This window comes from Nicotiana sylvestris, chromosome 4 (assembly GCF_000393655.2).
Source record: "Nicotiana sylvestris chromosome 4, ASM39365v2, whole genome shotgun sequence".
NCBI lineage: Eukaryota > Viridiplantae > Streptophyta > Magnoliopsida > Solanales > Solanaceae > Nicotiana > Nicotiana sylvestris.
Genome location: NC_091060.1, coordinates 130,905,186 through 130,920,690, shown reverse-complemented (window position 1 = coordinate 130,920,690; position 15,505 = coordinate 130,905,186).

The following is a 15,505-nucleotide window of genomic DNA, read 5'->3' as shown; positions in this document are numbered from 1 at the left end:
AGATCCTTGTAGGCCACGCTGACCTGGTTGCCCAATCCTTGCAAGTTCCTGAAGGATTGCTCCAGGCTTTTGAACTTCCTCAACACCTCATCCTGTTCTGGGACTTTAACTGGCTTTTCAATCTCTGTCGGTACCTCCAAGTGCGGATTGTAGGCATGTGGCTCGGGGGCATGGAATGTGGGCTCAGGGGGATAGTATTGCGTATCGTGAGCCTGAAACAATGGCTCGTTGGTCGTTCTTTGTAGGGTGGCTGATGTGGGTCCTACAAAAGTGGGCACATTTGGGGTTGGGAGAGGTTGATGGGGTGGTGGAGCTTGGGAATCATGGGGGCTTCTCTCCTGATGATAACGGGGATTCGGGAGGCTTGTTGAAGGGCCGGAGTGAGGGTATTCCGGCATGTGCCCTAGTGGCTCAGGGCTCTTTTGTGCTTTGGCTAGAGCTAGCTGCATTGCATTTCCTTTCAATCCTTTCCATTGCTTCTTTTAACAACTGGCTCATCGGCCTTTCTTCCTCGGTACTATTCTCTGAAGTAGTCATGCTTGTTGCTACCGGTCCTTTGGATCTAGTTTGGTAAGGGTGTGTTGCCAGAATTCTTTAACAACTAACTGTCTGGATGTCAGAAAACAACAAACTTGTTAGCGTTAGAGTTTAACAGATTTGATAACAGCACATTGAGGATGCAATACTCCTAGGCAGTTAACCGTTTCTAACATGCTTTGCTTCAAACAACATGCGTCATCCCGGCTTGCTTATTTGCCCCTTTAAAGTACTTTGGGAACCCCTGTATTTTATTCTATTTTGTATTTTCTTTTTCTTTATTAATGGTGGTCGAATCTTATGTGGATTGCCTACGTATCACGTCCCCGCGTGAATCAGACCGGCGTAGTTCTGCCATAAAGTAAAGACACACAAAATTCTTTTTGGAATCATTGAATTCATCATCAAAATTTGCTATTACAAATTACTTCAAACAAAGAATAGCAACAGTACAGACTCCACAGTTTTTAACCCTATTTGATTAAAAGAAAAGAAAACAATATATGGGAAAGCAACAAAGCCAAATAAACAGGACTCGACCAAAGATTAATTTTCCAACTTAGGGGCCCGCGAGGCATCATTCGGCCTTTTCGCGGCCCTTGGTGTAAGGTCTCTCTGCAAGCTTTTCAATTCATTCATGATCCGGTGGACGCAGCCCATGATGGAAACAAGGAGGGTTTTCCGAGGCATTTGCTCGCATGCTAGGCATCTCATGTAGATGTAATGCCCAATCTCGTCGATCCTTCCTCGAATGTTGTCCCTTTCAGCGAACAATTGCCTTATTTGCCGGTTCTTTAATCCCAGTGCTTGAGCATTGTCGGCGAGTCGATCCTGGAACATCTCCATTTGTCTTTCCATGCAAGTCATTGCATCGTAACAACGTCCTCTGTCGGCCTGGGCATCTCGCGCTTGTTTGATGATCCGATCATGAAGAGTGGAGTTCGTTTTTCTTAATATCCCGATGCTCATTTCATAATCCCTTATAACCTGTTGCAGACGCTGCCTCCGGGCCATTGTACCTTTTGCCCATCTGACCTTCATCCTTGCTATGCAAGCCTCTGATTGCTCTAATTCTTCTTGGCTTTAGCTGACCTGACTTCTTAAATCTGCTATCAATCTTTCGTCGGAGCGGCGTTTCTGTCGGTCAATGTTACTCTTGCTAGCTTGGCGAATGCGGGCCTTTCGTGTCTGGTTCTCTTGGGCTAGCTTGTTCTTTTCACCCCGCTCGGAAGCGACTTGCACGTTGTTCTCAAATACAAGCCTTTCAACTTGTTGCTTTAACCTCCCGATTTCAACCCGGTAACCTTCTTCTTTTGCGAGCCAACCCCATTGTTCTTGCGATGACTCAACAAAATCTTGGAGGTGGGGGAGTTTGGTTGGCCGCTCTGGTTCGTCTCTCGCAATGTTCTTCTTATTATGCCAAGCGAGATAGGCCGGCGAGACTTCACCCCTAGACACATCACCTACCCGAGTATTTGCTGTCAGGTATTGGCATTCACTCCATATGCGACGAACTGTCTTTTCAGGAAATTGGCCGTCATTGCTGACCTCGACTGTATAAGTACTGAGATCTTCATCCGGGTGTACCACCTGACACCTTCCTAATTGCCTCATCACCCTGTAAGGGGCATAAGGCTGAATACCTCTGAGTCCCATTAAGAGGAAGTGAGGACCAGTGGCGGGCATGTACACAATTTCTTCCACAGGAAGCCAACCCAAAGTCCAATTTATTTGTTCTGCGGTGATGGCACGGAGATAGGATATCCATTCTTCAAACCCTTCTGGTAATCTGAGATCGGAAACCCTTAGGTTATAACCTTCGATGCAGTCCTCGTTTGTAGACATGTAGCACATACACTGAGGATGACGACATAAGTGTTCGATCATCCACATCTGCAATAACAAGTTGCACCCTTCGAAGAAATCTGCCCCGGCTTTACAAGCTGTGAGGGCTTGGTATATCTCTGACACTATCATAGGAGCAAGAATGCTTTTATCGTTGGTAATCAGGACCTTGACGATTCCAGCCACTTTCAGATCGATATTTCTATCTTTCCGGGAAAACACCACAATGCCCAAGAATGCTACCATGAAAGCGAACCGCCTGTGTTCATTCCACTTTGCTAGATTCCCTCTACTGCAGACACCACTTTTCGGATCATTAAATCCTCTTATGTGCCCGTACCTCTGGTATGTGAATTGCAAGGTAGAAAAACCTCTATCCAATTCAGCGTACGGGACTCCCTTGCTTATCTTCAACAGATCCATGAATTTGTGTGAATTCACACTCTTGGAGCGATCAGGTATTTGTGTCTCAAACCTTCAGTGATGTCCATATAACCTGCCACTTCTTCTAAGTTTGGGGTGAGTTCAAAATCCGAGAAGCGGAATACGTTGTGGGCCGGGTCCCAAATGTAACCAAAGCCTTTATGATGTCGCATCTGGGCCTGACATTTAACAAACTAGCCAGACCTCCCAGGTGCAGTTTGATCTTGTCTTGCTCTGACTTTTCCAAATCCTCCCACCATAATCGCAACTCCAAAGGGATTTTGCTCCTAACTGTTACCGGCAAACTTGGACTTATGCTCATTCTGCATGTTTATTGGGGGTGATTAAGCAAAGATCCAGACTCATTTGACTCAAATACCAAATTGACACACCTTTCTTTCTTTAAAGAAAACGAAATTAGGTTGTTTCTGAAAAGCACTATGTCACCTTGACTATTTCAAAACTTTTGTTCTTTTGGATTTTTTTTTCATTTTTTTTTGAAAAAGTAAGTTGGGCCCGATGAGGGTTGCCTACGTATCTCACACCCTGCGAGAATCAAACTGGCGTAGTTCGGGCAGAAAACATAAACCAAATTTGGAAACCATATTTCTCATGACAAACTATTTTTCCTCTTTCGTTCAAAAATAAAACAAAGACTCTTTTTCCTTTTTTTCTTTTCTATTTTCTTTTGCTTTTAATAAAACAAATTAATAAGACACATTTTTATTTTCTCAAAATTCCGGCAGAGTTTTAACCGTTTTTTTGGGTATTGGTTTTTCCAAAAATAAATAATTAATTCCCTAACCGTGACTTCCTCTTTTTTTCTCTTCTTTTCTTCACAACATTCCCGATATTCAAAAGCCGGTCAGCATGCAAGTCTGAAACAAGTAAATGCATAAAGCAAACAGGATGTAGCAGGATGGTCTTTCATTTTAGGTTGCTAGTCCTAGACGGACCCAACCCCTGTGTTGAGTCCCCTAAGTTAAATGCAACGTGATGCAAATAAACGTTCCTACTAGGGATCCGGCGTGAAGTCATGTTATACTAAGTTGTAAAACCTAGGTATTTGTTCTAGACCTGGCTTACCCGAGCGGACAACTCGAGCCGAGGATGAGAGCTGCGTACCGGTAACCAAAAGGCCATCCGATTTTGCAACTCCTCCGAATCTTCGTTCTATTTGGGTATATGACACTAACAGAAAGAAGTCACGGCCAGCGTGCACTCCTCAAGAGAGAGAAGAGAGGGGTTTCGGCACAGTTTATATATACAGTCAAATAATATCAAAGCGGTAACATACATCATTTTGCACATGAATCACATATAAGAATATCAGATAATAAATAAGGCCAAATAGAACAATTATTCTAAGCTCGAATTTCTAACCCTGAACCAGTGATTCTGGGTTACAGGATCCCCAGCGGAGTCGCCAGAGCTGTCACACCTCCTTTTTCCGCCCCGCGAGGGGTGAAGGGAGTTTTTTCCAATTAAAGGACAATCGAAAGGGGATTTATTAATTTATTTTAGAGTCGCCACTTGGGAGGTTTTAGGGTGTCCCAAGTCACCAATTTTAATCCCGAATCGAGGAAAAGAATGACTCCATATTACAGTCTGCGTACCAGAACTCCGGATAAGGAATTCTGTTAACCCGGGAGAAGGTGTTAGGCATTCCCGAGTTCCGTGGTTCTAACACGGTCGCTCAACTGTTATATTCGGCTTGATTATCTGATTTTATACAAATATGAACTTATGTGCAAATTTTAACTTTTTACCGCTTTCAAAATTGTTATTATTTTTTATAGGACTTGCAACGTTGTGAAAACATATCTCGAACCACGTTACATCAATGCACCCGTAGTTATTGACATATCTCGACTCGGTTGAGATTTGAATTTAGGTCACATAAATGTGCACCCGAGTTAAGGAAAATAAATTATTAAAGGCATGCCTAAAGCAACTAGCGTATTGTTGTTTTGGGGAAGGCCGTAAAATTCGCTAAACGACATGTCCCGAATTCTAAGTATTTTAACATATATACATTTAGAGGGCCCCGCAGCTTGTGCATTTTTTGTTCGTCGAGGCTCGTCTCATCCATTATTTAAAAAGAATTAGCAACGTCATGGAAACGCGTCTCAAATCACGTCACAATCAATGTGCCCGTGATTGGAGACACATTTCGATTTCGTTGAGATTTGGATTTGGGTCACATAAATGTGCACCCGAGTTTAAGGAGATAACATTATTAAATACGTGCTTAAAGAGACTATCGTGTTATTATTCTGGGAAGACCGTGAGATTTGCTAAACGGCCCGCCCTGGAAACTAAGTGCTTTGATATATACTTTTAACGAGGGCCCCGCAGCTTGTGCATTTTTTATTTGTCGAGGCTCATCTCGTCTTTATTTTAAAAGGATATCCTATAGTAGCTACGTTTCTAGTCGCATTTGTCTCTACTAATTGAAAGCAAAAATGATCCTACTTAATTACATGCTTGCAGGTTATTTATAGCGGGATTCCGAATGCTTTTACAAAATCAGAAGCATGGCCACGCCCACGGGCAATCGATCGCATCTTATGGGCCCAAACCCAGCTCATGCGGGATTGGTCAGGCATGGGCCGCTGTTTTTCTGATGAGGGCCTGCTTAGTCCGTTTCGACTTGGGATCGACCTCCGTGAGGTTGAGACCGTAAACTTGTTCTTTGTTCTAAAGGCGTGGTTTATCAGTTATAACGAGGCAGTTTATCAAAAGGGAAGGAAATTAACTAATGATGGATAGTTTTCATGCATTAATGGACATGCTAATCACAAACATCGCTAATTTCTGAGCTATATCCTACTACACTGTCAAACCTTTTATCTATTAGCCTACACACACAATAGGACGTCAAGTTACCATACATTGACATTTACTATGTATGAGAGCTAACTCCAGTATCCAAGCAAAAAATGTAAACTATTATACAACACATGATATTCAATATACAAACTATGTATAAAAATAAACAATCTTCAACTCTTCTCTTTTGTATTCATGCTCAACTTTCAAGTTATATTGACAGTATTAGTCGTGTAACTGGTATAGGAAAACAAAAAGAAGAAGGAGAATGATCAGTTGAGTAGTATGCAACAACACAGCAACAGCAGGTAAACAGCAGTCAACAATCAACAGCAACAACAATCAGCAACAATGTCACCAATAGTCCACAGACAACCAACAGCAGTTTCAACAACGAGGAAACCCACAGGTGGTCGAGCACCAAGCAAACAATCCCAGACACAGAGTAGTAAAACAGCCGAGAAAACCAGAATATTCAATGCAAAAGAAACAGCAGTTCAATTAGAGTAACTGACTTGGCCAAGACAGCTTGAACAACTTAATCTCTTATGCAGTTTTCAGACAGTGTTTGGTTACAATGTTCTGAAATTTTCTTTCTGTTTTTCCTTTTCTGAAGACTAAAAAATGTCCAGCCCTTTTTATGTTCTGAAACAGCTTATTTATAAGCTAATCCAGGTCAGTCAAGCTGCCCGGATCCCTGCAAGTTGTAGTCTGCCCATACCCCTTAACTCCCCATGCCTAAAGGCATCTTTCTTGAAGTAAACTTATCAGCCCCCCCCCCTCATGCCTGTCTTATTACTCTAATCAAGAGTTATGGGTTTAAAGTATTCATTTAATTCTCATACTCTTATGTTTTGTTCCCCATTGTCATTAGGCTAATAGTATTTTAATTACCACTTGACATGTTCTTAAGTTAATGCCTGACCAAGCTCTGTTAAATGCCAAAACTACCCTTAACCTTTGCATATTACTGTATTACCCTAACTCCTAATGGCCAGTATATAAGCCTCTCCGAATTCAACTAATCACTGACTACTAATTACTTATTAAACTCAATGTTGACTTCAGGTGGATCTGTTAGCTTTCCATAGCTAACAACCAATTTTCAGCCTAAATTCAGCCAATGATTCCAATTCAATCAAACAGGGGTGCCAATTAAAGGGTACGATTTGGTCATGTTGATACAAGTATTACCATAAATAAAAGAAACAGGCATAGTAATCACACTGAAATTCAACTCCTGATTTTCTAATCTTTCAAGTGAATTTAGTCGACAACACTTATTTAAATGACTACACAAACTATAATATACAGCAAACAATCCTCAAAACTATAAAACAAACTAAACATTAACTCAAAATTCACACACATGGGCAGAAAAATCAAAAACAAACCAAAGCAGGCACGAAAGACAGATAGAATTCACAGGAGGACAAAGGAAAAGGGAAAATTACCTCAGGGATATGAATTTAAGACTGACTCAAGCTCGAACTCGGACCAGGTCATTTTGGGGTCTAATGGACTTTAATCGAAGTGTTCTCAACTAAGAACACCTCGGTAAAAGTCTATTAGACCCTGATCCTGTTACTGATTCGGACAGACCCCCATAGATCTGAGTTCTAGGGTTCTTGAGGTTCGAGTTAGGGGTTCGAGCCTCTTTGGTTAGATTCGAACGAAAACAAAGCCATTCAGGGGGTGAGGGAGGTCAGGAGATGCTGTGGTGTGAGTTTGGGGTCAAGGGGTGTAGATCTGGTTTTTTGCTCGAATCTTCAATTGAAGATTCGAGAAGCTACGGGGTGATTCGAGGTGAACGGTTAATGGATTCGTGTTCAGGGAGGTTGGGTGCATCGGGGGTGTTATTTTGGAGGTCATCGGAGTCCAGGTGGCCGGGTTTACGGTGGGAAACCTAAGGTTGCTAGGGTTTGAGAGGAAGGGGGTTCTGGGACGAAGGGTGAACAGTGGGTTAGGGGGGTTTGGTTTGGGGCGTGGGGGTAAGAGGTTAGGTTTATATACGGGTTAAGGGTTTAGATCTGGGCTGTTAGATCAGATGATCTCAACGGCTTGGATCCACTGGTGAGGGACGGGACGGGGTCGTTTGGTATAGAAACGGGGTCGTTTGGTTTAAGTGAGGGGTTGGGTTGAACCGGTTACTGGGTCGGGTTTGGAAACAGGTTGCTGAAAGGGGTCCTGGGCCGTTGGATTGGCCTGGACGGATGGCTCAGATCGAACGCCCTATGCGGCATCATTTTGGGGTCGTGCCTGGGCAGGCCTGGTTTGGACTGGATACATGCAGCTGGTTTGGGCCTGTTGTTTTAATTTCTGGGCCCAATCCGAGTATCCTCATTTTCCCTTGTTTTTTCTACTTTAGTTTAAACAAAAGCTCCTAAATAAAAATAAAAAATAAATTTACACACCCCCAAACTAACATTTAATAAACAATCACCCAATGACAAAAAACGCTTATGCGTATATTTTTGATTTTCTTTTCTTTTGGAGTAATTTCCGTGAAGCAAAAATCACGTGCTTACAATATTCCTCTTTTTTCATTCAGTATTCTAAGATGTAACATTATCAAAAACGATATGCTACGTCTTGCCATGATTTTTACTCGGCTATTGTACATGATGCGTGAGAACAGTGAGATTCAGGGTTTTTGCTCGACGACAAATTCGCCAGAAATTAGGGTTTGATCTTGAACAAAGACGATGGAGTTTGGGGCTGAGCAACTTGATTTTCTGTTAATATATTTAAATGTATTTTCAACATACCATGTTGTATTTTCATGTATTTCATTATACTCATTGTCTTTTTTTTCATTGTAATTCAATGTATCTCGCTGTATTCCATGTATTTAATTGTATTCACTGTCTCGCTATATTGCATGAATGTATTCATATATTTTTTTAATTAATATAATTTATGTATTCAGATGTATTATATAATTTCTCTTAAGATTGCTATGTTTTTGGAGTATTTTTTGGTTGAGAATCTTTTTTATAACTGGAAATACAAAATTTGTGTGTTATAATTGAATTTGTTGAGTTATATTAGGAGTCTATTATGTTAATTGATTCACTTTCTGTTTAAAAACAGTATAATCCCCTATTTCACGCCGTGAATACAGTCGAATACAATAATCTGTCCAGTTGTAATCCCATGTTTCACGCCATGAATACAATCAAATATACTCGAATACAACAACTGATTAGCTGGACTTCCCTGATTCACGCCTATTTTTGCTACTGTATTCATGAATATAATAGCTTAAATACATCTAATACATCTTATAACAACAGAAAACGTATCTACAATCCGTAATATAGCAAATGGTATCTATAGATAGCTAATTACCACTAAAAGATAGTGTTTTATGAAAATTTCTCTTTTTTAAATGCTCATTGGCACAGGTTATGATTCTTTATATCTCTTTCTCTCTCTCTACTAGTAATGAGCAGACCATGTTGCGCATGGGCCCAATAACACTATATTTAGGTTGTGCTAATCAGCATGCGTAAATTTTTCTTAATTTATATGCATTGATAATATAAATTTTACTTATAATGTCAAGTTATTAAAATAGCTATGGATAGTTTCTCAGACGATAACATCTCTCGTTCAAAATAAGTGCTTCTAAGTTTTTGACATGCTCATTAAGAGAATTATTTAATAGTATTAATATAAGCGTTATTTAGCTAAAATCCTTTATATATTCTTCAATTACTCTTTGTATATCGTCATATTTTGTAGATCATTTATTAGATAAGGATGGATTTGGAAAATACTAATTAATGCCTTCTTATTTTTCAAAGTCATAATGCCAAATTAATTTAGCTAAAATATTTTCGATCATAGGAAAGTCCGTGAAAGCTACTAAATGTACTAGTAAGACACCATGTAATGCCTCAAAAGCTTATATACATAATTTTTAAAGTTATTTAAATATTAATTAGGAAAATAACTTTACAAGCAAGGTCATTACTTGTTTTTCTTTTTTTATGTTAATTTGGACTCCGTTTTACTCTACTATTTTATTTTTATAAGATTTTAGAGATGAATATCGCTAATTTTAGGTTTGGTATAACTTTTTTGTTAATTTAACCGTGAATTCCTTATCCTACTTGGTTCCTATTAAGGTAATTAGTAATACTTTGTTAGTTTTAATTAGGCGTTGTTGCCATGATTCTATTAGTAGGAGTAATTAACAACTATTTTAATGCTTGATTTTGAAGCTTCTATTAGTAGGAGTAATTAACAACTATTTTAATGCTTGATTTTGAAGTTTCTATATAGTATTTGACTGTATCAAATTATTTTTCTCCCCTTTAGCAAAAAAAAAAAAAAAAGAAATTAGACAAAAATGAAACGATAGTTGTCATGTGCGAGATAATATTGATACTTGATGTGGAACTACATCGCCAAAATTAGTACGTGTTGGTAATGATACTTCTTAACCTCCTTTACTGCTTTCAATACAGTAATTTATTCGGCCAAAAAACATAGACACTTGGTACAGAAGAAACTGATATCTTGTAAATTATTGGTACATATTTAATTCTTTTTATATTATTTTATCACTTGTTAATAGTGTCACTGGAACTTGAATTTTCATTGCTAAATTATGTTCATTTATAAGTTGGATAGCGTTTAGTGTTATATGCTATATAATTTTTCACTATCATAATTATATTTTTATTAGTAAATTATTTTAGTTATTTGGTTTTTGTAATTGAAAAATTAATGCATTGCAAAATATTTCTATGATAATTTTAAATTTATCTAAGATATTATAGATTTTAAAAATATTGTAACAGTCAGTGAAAAATTTGGTCATTTTGTTAAATCTTAATTTGGATTTTTAATCAGCAGTAGTAGAATGGTTTAAGCATAATAGACACCTCAAAAATGCCACTTTTCTACAATCAAAAGCAATTAGCAAAAAGCAAGGACCACACTTCGAAGGGATAATAAGTAGCTACAGAAACCGTTTTTGTCAGCCGCTAAAATAATTTTATTTTAATGTAATCACTAAAAGCATCCAACTGGGCCCATATCACATCATTAGACCACCTGAATTCTCCAAAAAGCCCCCACGTGGTCTGTCGTCATCTAAGCCCTTACTGAAATGTACCAAAATTGAAGAAACAAAGTATTACTCAATAAAGCATGCCCATGAGTAATTCCAATTCTATTCCTGATTGTGAGCAGGCATGTTGACCTGCTGCCTGCTTAGTCCCTCTTCTATATGTAGTAATAAAATAAAGTAAAGTAATATATCTTTCTTTTAACTAAATCTTAGAGGTTTTTTCACTAGTGTGTGTCTATGTCTTACACTGTGGTGACATAAGGTAAAAAAAAAAAAAAAAAAAAAAGAAGAAGAAGAAAAAAAGAAGAGGTAGACCTAAATTTACGTTAAAAGAATTATCTCAAAAATGACGAATGAAAGAGGGTTATCTTCCCGATTAAGTCGTATATTCGCGCGTTACGCGTGCATCCTATTTCAATGAGAATTTTTCCTAAAAAAATATTGTATAAAAATTATATTAAAAATGTGTTTATGTTATAAAAAAGTATAAATTCCTGAAATTGATGAAAGTCTATATTATATAGCTAACTCAATAAATAAAAGAAATTATATCCCATAAAAGTTCTCAATCATCATGCAATATATTCAATTTCACAAGTTATTATGCTCCCTTTTTAGATTCAGCAAAAACAAATAACTTAGAGATTTTAGAATTTCTTTGAAAACATTTTCAGAAAACTATTCTCAAGTTTATTCGAGAGGACACAAATATGGTTAGCTATATTTTATTCTTATTTTTTTTTTATAGATTTGTCAAAAATATAAATTGAAAAAATCTTTTTATCTTTTAGAGATTTGGGAAAGAAAGGTTGGTCCTATGACTCATGAAAAAAATTGATAAATGACAATATAAAGTATAAAAATAACTAATGTTAAGCTAAAATTTTGTAATAAAAAAAATATATATAATTAATAAAAACTTATTTAGAATACGTTTTGTTTTCTACTTTTTTTATCCTTATTTAGCACTTTTACCAAATTTGAGTCTTAATACTGAAATTAATAGAATTCGATTCTTTTTCTAATATGGTATTTTAAAGATTTAACTATTTATTATTAATATTAAAGGAAATAATTTTTTCTTATGATTCAATTTTTTTAATATTTAACTGTAATAATTATTTTATCAACTAAGAGTTCTCTTTTTAAAGAATAAAAAATTGATGCCTGTGTCTTAGGGTTCTTGAATTATAAATAGGAAAACAAACATATAAAAGTGAATATTCTATTTCATATTTAGCTGTGTTAAATAGTAAGAATTTTATTGTTAATTTGATTCCTTTGGATTATGTTCATTATTCTTATTATTATGCCAGTGTTTCTTTATTTTTGAACTACTATATGATATATATTGCTATCATATTTATATTTGCTTCCTTATTTGATCATACAAGCATTAAGTATTACTTAATGACTATTCCATTATTCAATATGATTTATATATGTAAGGTAAATTGCATAATGTTAGTGCTTTTTTTTTAATGTATTTATTCGAATTGAAGTGGTAAATTTTGGATCGATTTTAGATTTTTAAACATTATGACTTCTTACATAGTTTAAATAAAGAAGAGTTTATTAAACAAAATTTAGTTGATTTTAAAGTCCTAAAAATTTAAAAAAAAATGACAATTTTGTCTTGTGTGAAATCTATTTTTAAAGGTCAAAATAGGCAAATAATATTTCTCTAAGGACCTTCGTGTTTTTAATATAGTACAGATAGATAATAGTTTTACTTGAAAATTTATGTTGAATTGTATATTGTTATAAATATCTTATTGTCCTTCTTAATTTTGTTAACAAATTGATGAACTATTTTAAATTTTAATTTTTTGGGATTCAAAAGTTTAGAAGTAAAATATTATCGATGCTACAAAGGCCAGCTGCCTATAAAATAAAAAGATATGACGAATGAAAATTCTTTGGTTGGCACCGGAGAGAAACATATAACTAAGAACCTCTAAAAATAGCATTTTTCCCTAGATAATGTGGAGTTGTATATATTAGTTACCCGTAATATCATGAAAAGAGAAAAGATCGGGTAATATGTAGGTATTATAGTTATGTTATACAATTTAAATAAAGAAAGAATTTATTGAGAAAAGATCGGGTAATATGTAGGTATTATAGTTATGTTATACAATTTAAACAAAGAAAGAATTTATTAAAGCAAAAAATCTTCATAGATTTTAAAGTCCTAATACGAAAAGATTTAATAATTAAAATTTTAATTGATTTTAAAGTCTTAAATATTAGATGATTAACTAAATGACCGTTTTATCTATTATAAACTTTATTTTTAAAGGATAAAAAAGGCGAACGACATTTCGCTAAGGGCCTTCGTGCTTTTAATATAACTAGCTTTAGTGTACGTTCGTTGCACGTATGTTTCGCGACAATCAATATAAAATATATATAAGAAAAATAAATTATTGCATATATTGAAACAATATCTTCTTAACATACAAAGATGATGAATTTAGTTGAATTAGTTATATAACAGTTATAATTATAATATCTTGTTAAATAAGATAAAAATATGTTATGTTGTTGTATCTTGCCTAACATAAATAAAAATAAAAATAAAAATAAAAAGGTTTTAAAAATAATTGATATTGATAGATTCTTTAAATTTACATATCTAAAAACTACTTTAAAAGTACTATAGTCACATTATTTAAAAACTAAATATTTAGAAGGCATATAAAAATTACGACAAAAAAAAAACTCGTTTGATTATCAAAATTCGAATACTGTCATATAAATAAGGGCAGAGGGAGTATGTATTATGTTTTACAGCTTGTTTGGATGGTCGTTACCAATTGTATCGTATCGTATCGTATTATTACTTTAAATATGATATTTATTTTGGTTGTTACTTAAATTTTATTGTATCGTATCGTTAAATCCGTCGTTACGTAACGACGGAATGTGCCACTTTATGTAACGACCGATTTGGTGTGGTTGCGTCATTATCTTGTCTTTTTCTCTCATCTCACCTTTACTATTATTAAATTATTTAATTTTATCATTTACCCTACCTTTTTATATAGTAAATTTACCCCGTATCATAATTTTTCTTTATAATATTACAAATTTATTCTTCATGATATCATGAAATAACGGCAAACGATACAATCTATCCAAATATTGTATTCATTAAACGATACAGTACAATACAATATAATACGATATATTATGAAACGATGTGTAACAACCATCCAAACACGCTGTTAAAGAAACAGTACATGATTGAAGGATAAGAGGATCTGTCAACGCTAAAGGATATGTTCATCCATAAATAATTGCATGAGTTATAATATTCTTTGTTTTAGTGACAAATTAGCGTTAAATATAATTTTATAAAAAAGTAAGGATGATTCATTTCTTACCTCAAATTAACATGAACCTTGACACTTTTTAAGAAGAAATTAGGTTGTATTCAAAGAAAAAAATATAACAACAACAACAATAACCATCATCCAGTATAATCCCACAAGTAAGATCTGGGGAGGGTATGATATACGCAACCTTGCCCCTACCCTAGAAAGGCAGAGAAACTATTTTCGATAGACTCTCGACTAAAAAAGGTGAAGAAAGCCCTAATAGCAAGTAAAAAAATATATATAATATCTTAAAAACTTAAAACGTAAATACAAAAGGGTTAAGAAAAGACTCATAAGTTTTTGTTTGATTATAAGGAGCAATGTTCTCACAAATTCCCATAACAAAAGTAGTTAATTAGAATTTCTTTTTCAATAAATTATTTTACTCTTTATTTACAATTCGATTACTTGTCAAAAACATATATATATATATATATATATATATATATATATATATATATATATATATATATATTTCTTTTATTTATCTTCAATTTTAGGAATTGAACAAAATCTAATTATTTTTTGAAAACATATTTTTCTCATTTATTTATGTATGAATTTTAGGAATGCATGTTTTTATTTTTCTTTTATTTACGTTAGTAATTTAGGAGCGTTTTATTTTTCTTTTACCTTGTTTGGATTTTTTTTACTCGGAATAGGTATATTTCATATTATACAAAATTATAATTACACTCAGTATATGTCTTTTTATTTAAATCAAAAATTGCTAAATACTTTGAGGATAATTCATTCCCTCTTGAAAAGATAATTTTTTATTTATGTTTAGGATATTTTTATTTTTGCCATCTTTTGGTAATCAGAAAGGAAGAGAAGTTTTAAAGGCTCTTTTTTTCTTTTATTGCTTGATAAGCAACCAAATTAAAGTTTCTCACAACAAAAATAGATATTTTCCTTCTTAAGCAAATTTGAGAATTAAAGTTGGAATACAAATGCCTAACTATTAGTTTAGTCTAAGATACGATTTTCTTCGTTAAAAGATGTAGAAAAAGTCAAAGTTGGATAATTATAGTAAACCTCAAAAGTTCTAAATATATTAGGACATCTTAAATCAAATAATTCAAATAAGAAAATATTTAACAACTTAAATTTTAGTTGATTTCAAAATTTCAAGTCAAATGACTATTTTATTTAACGTGAACTCTATTTTAAAAGGGTAAAAAAGGCGGATGACAGTTCGCTAAAAGCCTTCGTGCATTTAATAAGGACAATTGTTTACCTGAACCAATGAAAATTGTCAAAACTTTGGGTAAATTCAACGACGCCAATTGTCAAGGGCTATTCTTTAAGAACACAATTTTAAAATTGTGATATGTATACTATAGTCAATTAGAAGAGGTAATAAATTTAATTTTGTGAGAAAATATGAGCAACTTCAGTT